Source organism: Lissotriton helveticus, chromosome 7 (genome assembly GCF_964261635.1).
Source record: "Lissotriton helveticus chromosome 7, aLisHel1.1, whole genome shotgun sequence".
Taxonomy (NCBI): domain Eukaryota; kingdom Metazoa; phylum Chordata; class Amphibia; order Caudata; family Salamandridae; genus Lissotriton; species Lissotriton helveticus.
This window is the reverse complement of record NC_136068.1, coordinates 1727888839-1727907076: the sequence shown is the minus strand read 5'-3', so window position 1 is coordinate 1727907076 and position 18238 is coordinate 1727888839. Positions and strand designations below refer to the sequence as shown.

Below are 18238 nucleotides of genomic sequence, written 5' to 3'. Positions count from 1 at the left end.
GGGACACCAAAGAATCCCCGGATCCTGGCATGGGCCCATCGTCGATCAGGCAAACCGCAGGGTTTAAGGCCCATGAAAACGTGGAACATTTCTGAGCAAGGGTCCCATAAGACCTGGTCTGTCCTGCCCCCATGACAACATAAAGTCATCTCAGTAAAGTTAAGGATCGCCAGAAACCATAATGTGAAAAGAATACCCCCCCCTCCCCCTAAGCCCCCAAACTACCCCCCCCCCCAGTGGTGGTAGCGTTCCTATGGATAAAATCCCGTCTGGAGAAAGCATCAATCACAGTTGGAACAAATGGAGATATAAGTTCAAGTTCAAGTTCATGCATTTGTAAAGCGCACTACTCACCCAGAGGGTCTCAAGGCGCTGGAGGGAGGGGTTTACTTTTTATCGAATAGCCATGTTTTCAGTTCTTTTCTGAAGGAGATGTGATTCTGAGTAAGGCGGAGGTGGGTGGGGAGTGAGTTCCAGGTCTTGGCAGCCAGGAAGGAGAAGGATCTACCACCCATGGTGGTTTTTCGGGTGCGCGGGACTGCGGCGAGGGCTTGATTGGATGATCTTAGTTGGCGGGTGGGATAGTAGAAGGACAGTCGGGTGTTGAGGCATTCGGGTCCTAGATTATAAAGGGCCTTGTGTGCGTCGTAAGAAGGCGGAAAGTAATTCTTTTGTTGACGGGAAGCCAGTGGAGGTTTTTTAAGTGACCGGTGATGTGCTCTTGGCGCGGGATGTCTAATATGAGTCTCGCTGATGCGTTTTGGATGCGCTGGAGCTTTTTCTGCAATTTTGTTGTAATATCGAACATTGGGTGGGCACACCGCAGATTGCTGCCCGGAGGAAAGAAACCGAACCAGAGGGCCCCAGCGAAATTCAAAGTTTTTAAAATCATCTAGAAAGATGTCTGCCATTCTCTCCATACTCAACAAGCGCCAGAGTCTTGCATGCCAAAGGGAGATCGCCGGGGCCTCTGTCCGCTTCCAAGCTGCAGCTAGGGTAGTCTTGGCTGCTCCTATGCAGAGCCACATTATCTTCTTATCCGCTTTTGTCTGGAACTCAAGGGTTGGGTCTCTAAGGAGTAGCAGGATATGATCCAGTGAGTCCGCTACTGGGTAGCCCAGGATCTCTTTGATGTGAGATAGTATCTCATCCCAGTACGGACGGATAGTAGGGCAGTCCCACCAAATAGGGCGGAAGTCCCCCAGCATGCCACAACCCCTCCAGCACCTGTCGGTAGAACCAGGGAAGATCTGTCGCAGCTTGGCTGGGAACATGTACCAGTCCATCATTGTTTTGAGATGGGCCTCCCGGAGTTCCACCGAGTGGTTGTGTTTCTGTTAGAAGGGGCGATCTCAGAGGGCCAGGTTATGCTCACCCGACCACCCCGGGACCCACCTCTCCCACAGATATTGCCGAGTCTTATCGTGAGGTCCCCACCGGGGGGGGGACTTCGAGTCTAGGATCGTACACACTGAACTCACACCACACTTACGAACAGACACCACACCGTAGGTTTTCAGTAACAAGTCCTTTATCAAACAGTAAGAAGAAATTAGCACCCTTATTTACAAGCGATCGAGGGATCGTAAAGTCTTTGGGGATTCGGGAAGGGGGAAGCGGGACAGTCTCAGTCTTTAGGCCAATACGAAGCGTACCCTGCGCACAGCTCTCAATCCTCGACCTGGGGGATACGGAAGAAGATGGTCGTACTGGCGGCTTCACTCACCTCGAGTCGACTCAGGTCGTGGTGGTAGCGTCGATGGTCCAGCGACCAGAGTACTCCTCGAGCCGCGACGAGGTCAACAGGGCTCGATCCGGAGATGTTCTTGAGGAGCCGCGACAGCGTCAGCAGGGCTCGGAGGTCTTAGTTCGGTCCTTGCGAGGAAGAGCCGCGACAGCGTCAGCAGGGCTCGATCCGGAGATGTTCTTGAGGAGCCGCGACAGCATCAGCAGGGCTCGGAGGTCTTAGGTAGGTCGTTGCACGAATGAGCCGCGACAGCGTCAGCAGGGCTCCGATGGTCAAGTTCCGTGTCACGAGTAGGAGCCGTGACCGCGTCAGCAGGGCTCGGATTCACAGGTTCAGTTCTCCCAAGGGTCAGCCGCGATCAGATCAGCAGGGCTTTCTTGTCCAGGATACAACTGCCCGCTAGTTGTGGTGCGGGCCTGGATATAGTCCAGTGGCCCTTTGATGTCCGGACCCTCGCAGGCGGAGGTCTCAGGCCTTGAGGGCTGGCCGTTGGAGAGGTCCGGCGGTTGGCTCTTTGATCCTTTGAAGATGCGTCAGGGAATTCCCAGACGCTCAGCAGGTCTGGAGCCAGCCCTCGGGGAGGCCAGAGGTGCAATCGAAACTGGCTCACAGGGGAGGGCAAAAGGTGTGACAACCACCAGTCTCTCGGGGAAGGCCGGAGGTGCCATCGAAACTCCCTGGCTTATCTCACTCAGGGAGCCATTTACCCCCCAGCCGGGATTGGCGCGCCTTGGAGTCTAAGTTTCGCTGGGGCCGGGGTCATGCTAGGCCCAGGGAGTCAGGGGTCTCGGGGAAGGAAAATGGCTGCCGAGCCTTGTGGGGCATGTCGGTGCTGGGCGCTCGGAGCCGGGAGCGGGACGGGACATGCAGGGCTGGTCGTTGATTAGGGGGTTTGGGCGTACAGGGAGCAGGACGACCAGGGGACTCTGGGTGCAGGGCTACGCTAATGGGGTGCTGAGGAACGGGGGGAACCACGCCACGAGGCCAGGTCCAACACGCGTCCCCCCCAGCTGTAAGGCGGAGAGAACTACCCATCCTCTTGAGGGTTCTCTTCACTGAGGCAGAAGAATCGGGACAGGCCGTCTGCGTTGGCGTGGTCAGCACCAGGCCGGTGCTCAACAGTGAAATCCATCCCCTGGAGGGAGATGGACCAGCGCAACAGTTTGGGGTTCTCCCCTCTCATTTGCATTAGCCACCGGAGGGGTCGGTTGTCGGTCTGGACCCGGAAGTGAGTACTGAACAGGTAGGGTCTCAGCTTCTTCAGGGCCCAAACCACCGCGAAGGCCTCCCACTCGATGGTGCTCCACCTTTGTTCTCGAGGGAGTAACCTCCGGCTAATGAAGGCCACTGGCTGGTCTAGGCCTTTGTCGTTTATCTGGGACAGGACTGCTCCGATGCCATGTTCGGACGCGTCCGTTTGGAGCACGAATTCTCGGGAGTAGTCGGGGGCCTGTAGTACTGGGGCAGTGCACATGGCTTCCTTCAATGCTTCGAACACCTCTTGGCAGACGGGGGTCCAGCTGACTTTCTTTGGCTGGTTTTTGGAGGTTAACTCCATAAGGGGGACTACGATGCTACCGTATCCTTTGATGAATCTTCGGTAGTACCCCGTGAGCCCAAGGTACGCCCGCACTTCCGTCTGGGTCGTGGGGGCCTCCCAGGCCGCAATCGCATCGATTTTGGGCTGGAGAGGGGCTACGAGGCCGCTTCTGACCCGGTGCCCCAGGTAGACTACGGACCCTTGTCCGATCTGGCATTTGCTTGCCTTAATGGTGAGCCCAGCCCTCTGCCGTGCCGTCAGCACCTCCCAGAGGTGTTGGAGGTGCTCGGATCAGTGGGGGCTGAACACCGCGATATCGTCTAGATATGCGGTGCTGAATTCCTCCAACCCAGCCAGTACCTGGTTAACCAGCCTCTGGAAGGTGGCGGGGGCGTTTTTCATCCCGAAGGGCATCACCCGGAAATGGTAGTGATCATCCGGGGTGGAGAAGGCGGATCTCTCTCGGGCCCCTTCTGTGAGGGCGATCTGCCAGTATCCGCTGGTCAGGTCGAACGTGCTGAGATAGCGAGCAGCCCCTAGGCGGTCAATAAGCTTGTCTGCTCGGGGAATGGGATGGGCGTCGGTTCTGGTGACTGCATTGAGCCCGCGGTAGACTACGCAGAACCTCAGCTCGGGAACAGCACCGGGGGCGGCCGCCTTCGGAACCAGGACCACGGGGCTGGCCCATGGGCTGTCAGAGGCTTCGACCACTCCTAGAGCTAGCATCCGAGAGACTTCGGCCTTGATGCTGGCACGGACTCTGTCAGGGACGCGGTAGGCTCGGTGCCGTACCGGAGGGCTGTCCACGTCGTGGACGCACCAGCCGGTGACGCCGGAGGTGAGAAAGAAAAGGTCCGAGAACTGTCCCAGTAACTGGCGACAGTCCTCACACTGCTCAGGGGTGAGGGAGGAGGAGAGACTCACTCCCTCTACGGAGCCATCATTTTCCTTTGCACACAGGAGATCGGGGAGAGGCTCCGTTTCCTCTTCCTCTCTGTCGTCAGTGGCGAGGAGCAAACTCAGCTCGGACCGCACGAAGTGGGGTTTGAGGCGGTTCACATGAAGGACTCTCAAAGGGTTCCGGGGGGACTGCACATCGATGAGATAGGTCACCTGGCTCTTGCATTCCACCACCTTGAAGGGCCCGGTCCATTTGTCTTGCAGGGCACAGGGTTCCCCTGGGGCCATTACCCAGACCTGCTGCCCGGGTTGAAACTCGACCAGAGTGGCATTCTGGTCATACCAACGTTTCATCTCTTCTTGACTGGCCTCGAGGTTTGCCTCGGCCAGTTCTCGGAACTTCCGAGTCTGGTTTCGGAGGGCCAGGATGTATCGAAACACATCCGGAGGAGGCTCTGGGGCCGCCGTTTCCCAACCTTCCTTGACCAGGCTGAGGGGCCCCCTGACGGGGTGCCCATAGAGCAGCTCGAGGGGGCTAAACCCCAAGGATTTCTGGGGGACTTCGCGGTACGCGAACAGGAGACAGGGAAGGAGGACGTCCCACTTGCGCCTCAGGGGCTCTTCGAGACCCATGATCATTCCCTTGAGGGTCCGGTTGAATCGCTCAACCAGGCCGTTCCCTTGGGGGTGGTATGGGGTGGTGAACTTGTACGTCACCCCATATTGTTGCCAGAGGGACTTCATGTACTTCGAGATGAATTTTGTTCCTCGGTCACTCACTACTTCTCGGGGGAATCCCAACCGGGAGAAAATCTCCATAAGGGCCCGCCCCACTACGGGGGCCAGCACCGTTCGGAGGGGGATGGCTTCGGGGTATCTGGTGGCATGGTCCACCAGGACGAGGATAAATCGGTGGCCCAAGGAGGTCCGGGGGTCAAGAGGCCCCACGATATCGATGCCCACCCGCTCAAAGGGGGTACTGACCACGGGGAAGGGTTGGAGGGAGGCCTTGCGCCTCCCGCCGCTCTTCCCGCTGGACTGACACATGGGGCAGGACTTGCAATGGGCCTCCACATCGGAGCGCATGCCGAGCCAGTAAAAGTGCGTGACCAGGCGGTGATACGTTTTGTCTTGTCCCAGGTGTCCCTCCAGGGGTACATCATGGGCCAGGTTCTGGAGGAAGCCGCGGAAGCGTAGGGGTACCACCAGCACCCGGGCTGACCCTAGCTCGGCAGACTTCTGTTCCCTGTATAACAGGCCGTTTTCCCAATAGACAAGGTGTGAGCCGGACTTGTCACCGCTGGCCTGGGTGGCGGCCTGCTGCCGCGGCCCAACCAAGGACGGACAGGAGGTCTGTTCTAGGCAGATTTCTTCTCGGGACGGTCCTCCCTCCTGGCACCACTGGGCCAACTCAGGAAGGTCGTCCAAGCTCGGGGTCTGTTCGACGTCAGGGCCGAGGGGACCTGCGTCGGGGACACGGCTCGTACTGGGAGACAGCTCGGGGGTTTCAGATGATCCGAGGACCTCGGGATCCTCGGGACTGGCTGGGAGTGCTCGGGGCTTACCTCCTCTGGGGAGGACACTCGGGCGGTCATGAAAAGGGTGCTCACACAGGCCCATTCGGGCATGCCCACCATCTCCAGGTGGGTCCTTCGTTCTACCTGCTTCCACGGGGAGCTCTCCAGGTCGTTACTGAGTAGGCAGTCCACGGGCATGTCGGTGCGGACTGCTACTCGTAACTCTCCGGAGATGCCCCCCCATTCGAACGGGACCTGAGCTATTCGGCTGGTGCGTGGGGAATTGTCAGCTGCGATCACCCTGCAGGAGGCGTGGGGTGCAATTTGGTCTTCTGTGACTAGGTGACACCTTACGGCAGTGATGCTGGCCCCTGTGTCTCGGAGCGCCCCTATGTGGTGGCCATTGACGGTCACCTGCTGTCGGTACTTCTCAGTGTTGTCTGGCAGGGGGGCTCCGGGGACCATTTCCCTATCACCCAGGGAGGCTAAAATCATGGCGGCTGGGTCACCCCCCTCGAAATCCTCCCCCTCTTCTTCTTCTAGGGCTACGGAGGCTAGCTGGCGCGCTGGGGGACCTGTAGCCGTGGGTTTCTGGAACAGAGGGCAGCGGGGGTCATTGGCATAATGCCCTGGTTGCTGGCAATGGTAGCAGGTCTGGCTGACTCGGGGTCCTGGTCTGGCGGGAGGGAACCCTGCTTTAGCGGTAGGAGGAGAGGTTCCGGACTGGTTTCTGGGGGGGCTTCGTGGGGACCCTACCTGGGACCCTCTCTGTCTACTCTGACCCCCCCCTCCCCTCTGGCGGGAAGATCCTTGCTCGTTTCAGCCATAGTCTCCCCCGGGACCCCGGGGGACTCTGGTGCTCACCCAGCGATCTGCTTCGACGGCCAGCTTCCGGGGGTCAGCCAACTTGCTGTCTAGAAGTTGCTGTCTCAGTTCTACAAAGCAATTCGTGGACAAATGTTGATAGGCGATGAGATCAATGAATCCCTCAAAGGTGGACACCTTGCTGCCCTTGATCCACCCTTCCAAGGCCCGGCTGTAGAAATTCACATATTCCACCCATGTGGTGCCGGGGATCTTCTTGCAGTCTCTAAACCGATGTCGGTACATTTCTGGGGTGAGCCTGTACCTTGCGAGGAGGGCCTCCTTCATGTGGTGGTAGGATGTTTGCTCGGAGGACGGTAGATCGAGTAGGGTGTCTCTCCCCTCGCTCAGGAATCGTCCCCACAGCCCGGCTCCCCAATCCGTCCGCGGAACTCGGTGGGAGGTCATGGCGACATCGTAGGCCTTGAACCATTGCTGGATATCATCGTTCTTGTAATACTCTTTTACCACATCCTTGGGGATGTGGACTTTGGGTTCCGCCGGGGGAAGGGCTTCTCGGGTCCCCGAGGTTCGGTTGTCGTCGCTCCGGGCCTTCAGTTCGATCTCCTTCAGGCCGTGCTCGTGCTCTAGTTGGAGTCGCCTAGTTGCCTTTGTGTTCTCTCTGGAGTTTCTTCTCCTCCAGCTCTCCTTGCAGCCGCAACTGCTCGATGGCCAGTTTCTTCTCGGCCAACTTGAGTTCTCCTTCTATCTTCAGGCGCGCTAGTTCTAGCTCGTGGTTTCGGTTGCGCTCTCGGTCGGTCATCTCCTCCGATGACAGACCTCTCTCCATGCTGGGACTCCGCGTCGGGGACTCTGCTCTCTCCCCCTCTTGGCCGCGGGTTTCGGTCGGGGGTCCTCCCTCTCCACTGTCTTCTGCTGGCGGGGGAGGATGTTTAACCCAGTTGCAGTGATATGAAGGTCTTTGCAAAACTGCTTTAGCTCTCGGTGCGTATAATCTTCCAGAAGGTCCATCAGGAAGGTGGTCTTGTCGCTCGTTATGATGAGACTCATGGTTGTTCTTTGTTCGGGTAGTGTGTCAGTTACTGTACGATCCCTAGACGTAGGTTCTTATCGCGTCGCTGCCTCCAATGTTAGAAGGGGCGATCTCAGAGGGCCAGGTTATGCTCACCCGACCACCCCGGGACCCACCTCTTCCACAGATATTGCCGAGTCTTATCGTGAGGTCCCCACCGGGGTGGGGGGGGACTTCGAGTCTAGGATCGTACACACTGAACCACACCGTAGGTTTTCAGTAACAAGTCCTTTATCAAACAGTAAGAAGAAATTAGCACTCTTATTTACAAGCGATCGAGGGATCGTAAAGTCTTTGGGGATTCGGGAAGGGGGAAGCGGGACAGTCTCAGTCTTTAGGCCAATATGAAGCGTACCCTGCGCACAGCTCTCAATCCTCGAGCCGGGGGATACGGAAGATGATGGTTGTACTGGCGGCTTCACTCACTTCGAGTCGACTCAGGTTGTGGTGGTAGCGTCGATGGTCCAGCGGACCAGAGTACTCCTCGAGCCGCGATGAGGTCAACAGGGCTCGATCCGGAGATGTTCTTGAGGAGCCGCGACAGCGTCAGCAGGGCTCGGAGGTCTTAGTTCGGTCCTTGCGAGGATGAGCCGCGACAGATTCAGCAGGGCTCGATCCGGAGATGTTCTTGAGGAGCCGCGACAGCGTCAGCAGGGCTCGGAGGTCTTAGGTAGGTCGTTGCACGAATGAGCCGCGACAGCGTCAGCAGGGCTCCGATGGTCAAGTTCCGTGTTACGAGTAGGAGCCGCGTCAGCAGGGCTCGGATTAACAGGTTCAGTTCTCCCAAGGGTCAGCCGCGATCAGATCAGCAGGGCTTTCTTGTCCAGGATACAACTGCCCGCTAGTTGTGGTGCGGGCCTGGATATAGTCCAGTGGCCCTTTGATGTCCGGACCCTCTCAGGCGGAGGTCTCAGGCCTAGGGGGCTGGCCGTTGGAGAGGTCCGGAGATAGGCTCTTTGATCCTTTGAAGATGCGTCCGGGAATTCCCAGACGCCCAGCAGGTCTGGAGCCAGCCCTCGGGGAGGCCAGAGGTGCAATCGAAACTGGCCCACAGGGGAGGGCAAAAGGTGTGACAACCACCAGTCTCTCGGGGGAGGCCGGAGGTGCCATCGAAACTCCCTGGCTTATCTTACTCAGGGAGCCCTTTACCCCCCAGCCGGGATTGGCGCGCCTTGGAGTCTAAGTTTCGCTGGGGCCGGGGTCATGCTAGGCCCAGGGAGTCAGGGGTCTCGGGGAAGGAAAATGGCTGCCGGGCCTTGTGGGGCATGTCGGTGCTGGGCGCTCGGAGCCGGGAGCGGGACGGGACATGCAGGGCTGGTTGTTGTTTACGGGGTTTGGGCGTACAGGGAGCAGGACGACCAGGGGACTCCGGGTGCAGGGCTACGCTAATGGGGTGCTGAGGAACGGGGGGAACCACGCCACGAGGCCAGGTCCAACAGTTTCGCTATATCAGACCACAGATGGGACCATTCAGAGTCAGTAATATCTCGGCCCAGCAGCTCCTCCCACATGGACATGTAGCGGGGTCTAGGGGATATGGCAGTAGACAGGAGGAGCCCATAGAGAAAGGAGATGACTCCTCACATCGCAGAGGTCTTTGATAAGAAGGATTCAAAAGAAGTGGGGGCCTGGTAACTAAGTCTCTCACCGATGGGGATAGAGCCCAGTGTAGGAGCTGGGCGTGGTGGTATTGTTCTGACCTCTGCACCCCATAGTCCCTCATACAATTATCAAAAGTGAGTATAGCAGAGCCATGAAATAAGTGCGTAAGCTCGAGGCAGCCCCCCTCCCTCCAGGCATCGAAGGGGCCCTCGAGCATCGCCGGTGTGAAAGCAGGATTAAAGTGTATAGGAGTAAAAGGGGAGGGAAACGTTGTCCATCGGTCATCCCCCGAAATCGAGTCCCAGACTCTCAGGGTAGTGCTAGTGGGGGTACTAATGTAGGCGTTTCTGGGCCTATCCCCTTTGGGCTTCCATACTAAGTCTCAGATTGTCCTCCCAGCCACACTCCTGTCCATATGCAGCCAATGCTTTTCCGAGGTGGGCTGGGTCCATTCTACTAAGACCCGAAGTTGAGCTGCCTTATAATAGTGCATGTCGGGTAAGCCTACCCCGCCCTCCTTGGTCGGACGCCGCAATGTAGCAAAGGAAAACCGCGCTCGACCCCCCTGCCAGATGAAGCGGAGCATCATCGTTTTAACTCGCCGGAAAAAAATGTCCCTCAAGGGCGATGGGTAAAGCCTGAAAGAGGTACAGTAGCTTGGGTAGGAGAGTCATCTTGATTGCGTGGATCCGACCCAGCCAAGAGAGAAACATTGGCTTCCAGCGGGTCGAAGACCGTTGAATTTCGGCGAGCAGTGGGGAAAATTTTGCAGAGTAGAGTTTTCCCACCGTGGGAGTCAACTGTACTCCCAAGTATGTTATAGAAGAATTGGTCCATGGAAGGTGTGTCAGTGGCTGGAGGTGAGCTACTGCAGTCAAGGGAAGGGTAAGGTTAAGGACAAACGATTTCGCAAAATTGACCTTAAAGCCCGCCACTCCCTCGAAGCGGTCCAGGGTCGACTGTACTCGGGGGAGAGAGTGAGCAGGGTCCGCAAGCGAGAGCAAGACGTCGTCTACAAACAAGGTGACTTTGTGCTCCTCTCCAGTGAACGGGATCCCCTTAATAGCCGGATCCTCCCGTATTGCCACGGCCAGAGGCTCAATGCTCAGTGCAAAAAGCAAAGGGGAAAGGGGGCAGCCCTGTCGCGTACCCCGGGAGTGCAAAAAAAAAGGCAGAGAAATTACCATTGACAGCTACTCTGGACCTGGGGGAGCTGTAGTTGGCTTTGAGCATTGTCAGAAATTTGGTCGAAAAACCGAATGCAGTTAGGGTTTGGAACAGAAACCCCAAGTCCACCCTGTCGAATGCCTTCTCAGCATCTAGGCCCACGAGTACCGCCGTGATCTTGAATTTGTTGGCCTTCTCAATCAGGTGGATTATCCTTCTGGTGTTGTCGTGTGTCTGTCTACCTTTTATAAACCCAGATTGGTCCGGGTGTATAAGCACCGGCATCAAATCAAGGAGCCTAGTGGCGAGGATGGAGGAATAGAGTTTAGCGTCGAGATTGAGAAGGGCAATTGGTCTGTATGAGGAGCATTGAGAAAGGTCTTTCCCCGGTTTGGGGATGACCGATATGGAGACCGAGGTCACTCCCTCCTCCGCCATGGTATTAAATAGTTGCATCAAAAATCCAACCAGCTCGGAGGCGAAGGTCTTGTAAAAGATGGCCGTAAAGCCATCCGCCCCGGGGGCCTTGTGGGGCTTCAAGGCCTTAATGGCAGCAAGAACCTCCTCTCTAGTGAAGGGGGCAGTGAGCGTCTCGTCCCACTCCTTTGATACCTGGGGCAGCGGTAATGTGGACAAGTAGTCCCCTTGAGTTTCGTAATTCAGGGTGTCTCTCGTGTACAGTGTCTCGTAGAAACTGCAAAAGAGATTGGCTTTTATTTTATCAGCGTGCGTTAGGGTTCCATCTACGGTCCGTATTCCCCCGATATATTCCTTCTCCCTTTTTTCTCAGAGCTGTCAGGCCAAGTGTTTCCCCACCATGTTCCCGTGGGAGTAAGAGAGACGCCGCAATCTCAAGAGTGTGTATTCCGCTCTGTTGTTGTAGTGAGCCCTGAGTTTACCCCGCACTGCCGTCAGTTGCCGCATGGTCAGTCTGGAGGGGGTTTGCTTATGAGCCTGCTCAAGAGAAGAGCGTTCCTCCTCCAATTTCTCCCTGTCTTATCTTCGCTGTTTGTTAAGGGCTGCATTAAGCGCTATACAGCTGCCACATATGGAAGCCTTGAAGGCGTCCCATGTGTTAAGGACCGAGGTGTCGCTGGTGGGGTTTAGATCAAAGAATTCGGCAATGGCCTTTCGGAGCCCGACGCACAAGGCCCTGTCCCGTATCAAGGGGGCCGGGAAGTACCACCTGCGGTGGATCGTGGAGGCTATCTCCCTTCGGAGGCAAATAGCAAGCAAACTATGGTCAGAGACCGACAAGGGAAAGATCCTGGCCTCACGCAGGTCTCCTCTAAGGGATTGGCTCAGGAAGAAATAATCGAGGTGCGAGTAAGAGCGGTGGACATGGGAGAAAAAGGTATAGTCCCGCGAGTGAGGGTAGAGAGAGCGCCAGCCATCTATCAGCCCCATATCTGTCATAATCTGTTGTGTATCGGTGGAAAACACGCCCGCATCGGATCTTTGGTGGGGAGTACAATCGATATCTTTATTCCACACTAAGTTGATGTCTCCCATCGCTATCAGCGGCCCCTCGATCATGTCTACTACCTTCCCCCACAGTTCTTGGAGAAATCTATTTTGTCCCACATTGGGGGCATACACAACCAGGAAGGTACACACCCTGCCCCTTAGCTTGCCTTTGACCAGGAGCCAGCGCCCCTCTCTATCCCCTCGCACCTCAAGAGGCTGGAATTGAAGGGTTGAGCGAAACATCAGGGCAACACCTTTGTCTTTGGTGGTAGCTGAAGGCTTGTAAATAAGGGGAAATTGCTTATGTTTAAGGCGGGACTCATCCGGTCATGCGAAATGGGTCTCCTGCAAACCCACTATGTCTAGGTGATGGTCGAGTATGTATTTCCAGACTTTCTGGTTTTTTTGGGGGGAGTTCAACCCTTTCACGTTCTAGGATCCTAATGTGATCGACATCGAAGAAAGAATACCAGGCCGTGCTCAGCAGAGGGGTGGGCGTTAGCTTCCTTTTCAGGCGCAGCCCAGTCTCGCCTCACTCCAGTCACAACTCCCACTAGGACGCCCGTCTCACACCGGCAAGTGTTCAGCCCCCTCAGCAGCCACACCGAAACGTTCCACACCCCCTCCCATCGTGCATATTCGACGTCCTCCAGCCCTCGAGGCGCTCTTGTTAAGGACCCTTCTCTACCACCACTGCCCCCCCTCCCCCACCCGCCCCCCACAGCCCCCCTCCCCTCCCTCTCTCCTCCCCAACTTCCAACGAAACCCAGGCTTAGCTAGAAATAACAAATGAAGCCAACATAAGGACCCCCAAAGGGGGGATCCGAGTGTGACCGTAAGAGTCGAAGTGTAGGGGTGTAGTCAATGTCTCCCCATATCCGCCATGGGGTTCCTCCTCTAGGGAGGGCATGGAGTACCTGTGAGTTCTTGTGGGCTCGTGACCCTCCGGCGTCAGCGGTATTCCCTCTCAGGGGTTTACTCAGCAGGGGGGTCATCTTGCTTCGTCACCTCAGTCACTAGCGCCACAGAGGCCACCGCCGCTCCCCTCTCATGAGGGCTAGTAGATGGGTCTGGTTTCTTCAGAACCTTGTTCCGGCTCACCCTTTGCCAGGCCGGAGAGCGCTGTCGTCGTCTCTCAGGGGAACGTGTTTCTGTAGGTGCTGAGGCGGACTCTTTGAGGCCGAGGATCTCCATGGCCGACGCTAGGGATCTGACTTGGACCAGCTTGTTCTCCCATCGGAAAATGATGCGAAAGGGGTGGCCCCAAGAGTAGGCCACACCACGGTCAAGTAGGAAACTGGTGACTGGTCGAAACTCCCATCGCTTTTGCAGAGTTGAAGCCGCTAAGTCTTGGAATAACTGAGGAGGATGGTCCCGAAACTGCAGGGGTCCGGCTTTCCGCTCCTTCCTGAGTATGCGTTCTTTTAGTTGGAAATCATGAACGCAGACCAGTATGTCTGGGGGAGGTGCCTTCGAGCCCTGCGGTAGCCCCACTCGGTGGACCCTGTCCATGCGTGTCTCTGGAGGGTCTTCCTCGCCGAGAACGTGTTTAAAGAGGGCCTCCACATACTCCCTCAAGTCCTTGCCCTCTCCGGCCCAAGACACCGCCCGAATTCTAATATTGTTGCGGCGCGACCGGTTTTCCTGGTCCTCGGCATGGGCCTGGAGGTCTAGGTTCTGTTCCGTGAGTAGGAGAACATCTTGTTGCATGTGATGGACGTCCTCTGCCAATCCCACGTCGTGTTCCTCTAGCGTCGCCACCCGTTCTCCCACTTCGTCTATATCTCTCCTCACCTCGCGCAGATCTGCCGTCAGTTGCGAGCGGAGCTCCGATATGTCCTCCTTGATGGCTTTGAACAATTTGACCATAAAGGCCTTGGTAGCCGGTGCATCATCCTCGCCGCGAGGGGGCGATTTGGTGGGCCCAGGTGGCGTCGTCGGCGGAGCACCCTTAGGCAGGCTCTCCTTGCTGGGTTTATCTTTACGCGGGCTGCCCGCCATGCTGGGAACTTCAGGGCCCCCGCAATCTGGGCACAGCATCGTGGTGACCCTCTTTCCGGCCTTGTCCCTGTGTGACCCAAACAGAGGTTTGCTCGCCCTGCCACAGCCCAGGCCCTGCGCCTGTGTCTCATCCTCAGTCGCCGGGGACTCGCCGCTCCTCCGCTCACCCCTGTCCTCTCCGCCGGCCAACTGCTTCGCGCCTTCTCAAACTGCGGGGCCTGTTTCCCCAAGCACTAGGGCCTCGTCGCGTCATGGCGTGAAAGCGGGCTTCAGTATGGTCTGGCCCACCGGTCGCCGATGCCCCACCGTCGCAGGGGCTTAGTCCGGTGCACCTGGGGGACGCTGTAGGCCTCCCGGTCTATGCGCCCCTCAGCCTCTGAACCACGAGTCTTCGGCCAGGTAGGCCGCACTGGGACAGCTCACTCAGCTCCTTGCCTGCGTTAGGCCCCATGCGCGGGCAGGCCTCAATCGTCTCGTGGTTCCTTCCAGGCAAGGCCCCACAGCAGGTATTCAGGATGGATCGGGGCACCCGCTTTGCACTCTCTCTTACCCGGCAATGTTCGATGGTTAGTACCGGACAGGGGGAACAGCTCTACCTCCAGCCGCTCTTGTAGGCCCCGAGTCTGCGGTCTCCAGTAGTCCCCGTTGCCGTCCCTTGTCGAGCTCGGGCCAGCGGTGTTCACCATGGGGGCCAGTCCAAGTGCGGATACCGCGGCTCCCGTCCCCCTCCTCCACAGGCCGCAGCACCATCACAGCTCGAGCCCTGTGCCAGAGCCCCAGCCCCAGTCGCCGGGGACTCGCCGCTCCTCCGTTCTCCCCGTCCTCTTCGCTGGTCAACTGCTTCGCGCCTTCTCAAAGTGCGCGGTCCGGTTCCCCAAGCACTAGGGCTTCGCCGCGTCAGGGCGTGAAAGCGGGCTTCAGTGTGGTCTGGCCAACCAGTCGCTGCTGCCCCTTCATCGCAGGGGATTAGTCCGGTGCACCAGGGGGATGCTGTACCCCTCTGCGGGCCGCTTGGCCTATGCGCTCCTCAGCCTCTCAGCCACGAGTCCTCGGCCAGGTAGGCCGCACTGGGATAGCTCATTCAGCTCCCCGCCTGTGGTAGGCCCCGAGCGCGGGCAGGCCTCAGTCATCTCGTGGCCCCTTTCAGGCAGGGCCCCACAGCAGGCATGCAAGATGGATCAGGGTACCCGCTTTGCACTATCCCACCCGGCAATGCTCGCTGGGTAGTTCCGGGCAGGGGGCTCAGCTCTACCTCCGGCCGCTTGTGTAGGCCCCAAGTCCGCGGTCTCTGTTAGTCCCCGCCGCCGTCCCTCTTCGATCTCGGGGCCAGCGGTGTCCACCACGGGAGCCGCTCCAGGTGCGGATTCCGCGGCTCTCGTCCTCCTCCGCCATAGGTCGCCGCAATTGGTGATGTTTCGGCAGTGAGCAGCCGGGCGGCAGCATCCCGGGTGGCAATCCAGGGTCGGAGATCGCGCCCTTCTCCCGTGGTGCCCAGGGGCAGTTCAGGCCTCCAACTACTGGGCAGCCGCGCTGCCGATCTCAGCCCGTCGGGCACTGGGAGTGACGAAAGAGTCACCAGCGGGATCACGGTGGCAGCGTGGAGTCAACTCGGATGGCTGTACGGGTGTATGACGGCCCTGAGAAGGTGCTTCAAAATGCTATGTAGGTCGCGGCGCCGGAGGGACTCAGGTACACGTCCTACTCCGCCGCTATCTTGGCCACGCCCTACCTGATTGTATTTTTATATATCTTATCATATTTTTTTGCATATTAGTAAAGTTGGTTGTACAGCTCTGCTGTGCTCTTGATTTAATTGCGACAGCGAAGGATTTTGCCAATGTTTACATGTAGTTCACCCATTTCTATTTTTCATTGCTCCCTTCCCGTGTTTCAAATAAAAGTGTTGCAGTTTTAAGAAAGTTCCCTTGTGTTGCTTGCCCAAAGTTGCAGCACTATGATTGGCTTAGAGGAGCGAGCCAGGCTTCTTCCTGTTCTGGACCTGGAGAGGAGAGATGACGTGGGATAGAGTGAGAGAGCGGCAAGGAGGTAAGTATTTTTCTAATTTTTTTTACATCCTCCTCCTCCGCCCCTCACTGCTACCCCCTCCAGACATCCCCGCCACTCCCGATCCGATCCAGCTGCTAATGCTGCCAAACATTCAATTCAATAAGCAGAAACACTCTCTACCCAACAATGACTCCAATACAGCAAGAAAAAAATCCTACCAACATTCACTTCGGTACAGCAAATGTGTCGTAGGAAACACTGACACAATATTGTGGTGAACAATATTAATGACAAAAACATTGTGTCATAAATATTGTTTACCACAATTTTGTGCTCCTATACTATTAACCGTAAGTATGCATTCTCTTATGTCTACGTGCTAGTCTCTGACCTGAGAGAATAACAAGGGGTATTGTTGCTTGGCCTTGTCTAGGGTATTCTGACTAATTACCAGGAAAAGAATAAAATATGAAAAATTGTGCAGGTTCTGTGTGAAAATACAAGGTTGCAGTAAGGCATGTGTGTTATGCAGTAATGTGTGCAAAATGAAAGTGGCCTACAACGTGCACAGTTAGGCTAACATAAGGAAATGAAAATGGGTTGTGCAAGCCACACACTACAGAAGAGCGTAAGTAGTTGCCCAACAATGATGTTCTGTCAAAAACTGGGAATCTCTACACATTGACTGGTTTGACATCATCAGAAATGTAAAATGTCACCATTTAGCATCTTGATGTTTGGAGTCTCAGTACATAGAGAGTGCCCTTTTCATCAATGGGTTGAGGATAATCAACTACCCTTTATCACCCATCCCTGTAATTTCCAAAGTGATTGCCAAGTCAAGACTAGCAAAAATATCATTGATCTTGATTGCTCTGCATTGACTGAACAAAAGTGTTACCAGAACCCATACCTGTTTCACTTTTCGAGAGATATTTTGGCTGTGATACATGCCTAGATGAACAGTTTCTGTGATAATGTTTTTTTTATTGAAGGCAATAATCAAGTCATCAATCCTTTTGGAAGGCCTTCTCCTTCCCTTTTCCTAACTAAAGTACCTCCTCTTCATACAATGCACTAATCTGTTTCCACCTTCCCATGCCCAACGGTTGAACCATAACCATAATAGATGTCCTAGCAAGATCTATTTATTTTTAAATTATTGGGTACTTTATTGAAGGCTGCAGCATCAGTGCCATGAAAGGTAACTGTGCACAGCTGTACTATATTGTTACTATTAAAATATGTTACTTAACTATCATCTGTTACAGAATGGCATAACATATTTTGGCATAACATATTTTTACTGCAATGATAGTTGTTTGTTCTGTGCATAAAAAATAGAACTCAGTATGGCTACAATCTCCCAAAGCACTTTGAAATCTCTAGAGTTAGGCAGTTCTTTTCTCCTTTTCATGCTATACCTAGTTAGCCATTCAAAGTGTAAGAATGGCTAACTAGGTATAGCATGAAAAGGAGAAAAGAACTGCCTAACTCTAGAGATTTCAAAGTGCTTTGGGAGATTGTAGCCATACTGAGTTCTATTTTTTATGCACAGAACAAACAACTATCATTGCAGTAATATAATGAAAATAAAATATGTGGTACCTCTGTTATTTCTAGCTGATTAACTATAACCTGGTATATAAATCTTATGTGCTTTCCAATTTTTTTAGTTTCAAACAGAATGGAACATGTTTAAGTAGACCGAGTTAGGTTTCCTGGTATATCTGGGACCGTAAATAAATACGCTGGTACCACTTTATGGATCTGGGCCATTATTAGGGTTTATGGGTATTTTGACCAATTTACGGCTATTAAATTTGAATGCCCAGTCCTACATTTTCATTATGCGAATGAAGCTGCTTCCTTTACAAAGAAACAACAATTCAGATGACCTGTGCCTGCAGTTCAACAATCTATGTTACACCATCTCACTTTCAGATCCAAACAACGTCAAAGAGAGAACATCTTCTTGATAGTGAAATGCTAGCGAAAAACCTTTTGTTTTGGAACCAACATAACGATTTACCTACCGAGTTGAAAAACCTCTTCCAGACTTTAGATATCAAGCCTTTGGGCTTCATAAATAGCGTATCATTCATGTATTCATTCATTCTCTATTGGCAGTGCTTCAGGCTATCAATTTGCAGTGCTATAGAACATTTTTTTTTGTGTTGAAATTTTGTATTGAATTTTATACTGAAGTACATAGAATACACAATAAATGCATAAGCAATATCACAGTAAAGGGTTAAAATTGTAACACATGCGAGAGATAAATATGTGCATAGCGATGGATTAAATACGAAAGCATTTTATATATATAAATATGAAGTGAATAAATAGATTACTAAATAGATAGTCAAACTATTCTGGTTAAGAAATATATA

General features: G+C 54.8%; 1 protein-coding gene across 1 annotated transcript in view; it reads right to left on the bottom strand.

The window, feature by feature from the left end:
• LOC144767653 (B-cell receptor CD22-like) overlaps window positions 1-18238 on the bottom strand; it is a 324333-nt gene that overhangs the window by 117973 nt on the left and 188122 nt on the right. The window lies entirely within an intron of this gene.